Source organism: Pteropus alecto, unplaced genomic scaffold (genome assembly GCF_000325575.1).
Source record: "Pteropus alecto unplaced genomic scaffold, ASM32557v1 scaffold607, whole genome shotgun sequence".
Lineage (NCBI taxonomy): Eukaryota > Metazoa > Chordata > Mammalia > Chiroptera > Pteropodidae > Pteropus > Pteropus alecto.
In genome coordinates, this window is record NW_006440644.1 from 425,838 (window position 1) to 426,925 (window position 1,088).

A 1,088-nucleotide genomic window follows, 5' to 3' on the forward strand; every position below is an offset into this window, starting at 1 on the left:
CCCTGCCCACCCCCACTCCTGCCTCCCCACACATGCACACACCCTGGCTATTTTGCTATTTTGGCCCTGCTGCTCAGCTCTTGAGGCCTTCCTTTATTGTTTGTCTGGGAACCCTCTTCAGCTCTCTGCCCTGTTGGTCCATTTCCTGTAGCCCTGGCAGGGTGATACCTTCCTTTTAAAGAAGTTCATTTCCTGAGAGCTTCTTGAGGAAGTGTGCAGGAGAGGACAATCTGAGCACTTATATGTCTGAAAATGTCTTCTACTTTACTCCTGGTTGTTTGGCTGGTATAGAATTCTCTGATCAAGATCATTTTCCTTTAGAATTTTGAAGGTACTGCTCTATTTTCTTCTGGTTCTCAGAATTACTAACAAGATATTTCTGGTGTTCTGACCCTTGACCATTGTATCTAATCCATATTTACTTATTTTTATGCCCTTTCTGAAAGCTTGTGGGATCAGTTTGTCCTCAGAATTCTGAAATTTAAAACATGATGATAGCAAGCTCATCTATCCCAAGAGTTTTCGATTCCTCAGATTGTCCTGCTGCAAGTTTAAGCTCATTAACCAATGTTTCTTCTTCTCCCACCCACAACCCCTCCCCCTTCTTCCAGGCCCTGAGGTGCTTGGGTGAGGCTTTGGAGCTCTTGGCAGGGAGGGAGCACTATAGTAGGCCTCTCTTCTAAATGTGTCTGTCCCAGGCTGGGTCCTGGTGGTTGCAAAAAAAAATTTTTGGTCCTCTTGGTCTGTGGTCGCCTGACACTTATTTTGTGTCCTCCCTATATAAACTCTGAGGCCACAAAGACTCACAGGCCCCTTTAGCTATGCTGTTGCTCCTGTCACAGACATAAGGCACCTGGGAGGGTATGAGGCTCATTCAGTCCTCTCTGATGCCTCCTGGGGATCCCACAGGAAATGGGACACATGTTTCTAAAGGTTCTAGGGGGTACCCTATATTTGCTGGGGGTTCTATCATTCCCGCCTTTGGAGCTGACCTGGAGTAAGGGGCTAAGGAGCAGGAGATCTTCGGCAGCACCCAGCACTGTTTACCCTCTCCTTCCCCAGCTCAGTGGCCTGTCTGCTCTCTGTAG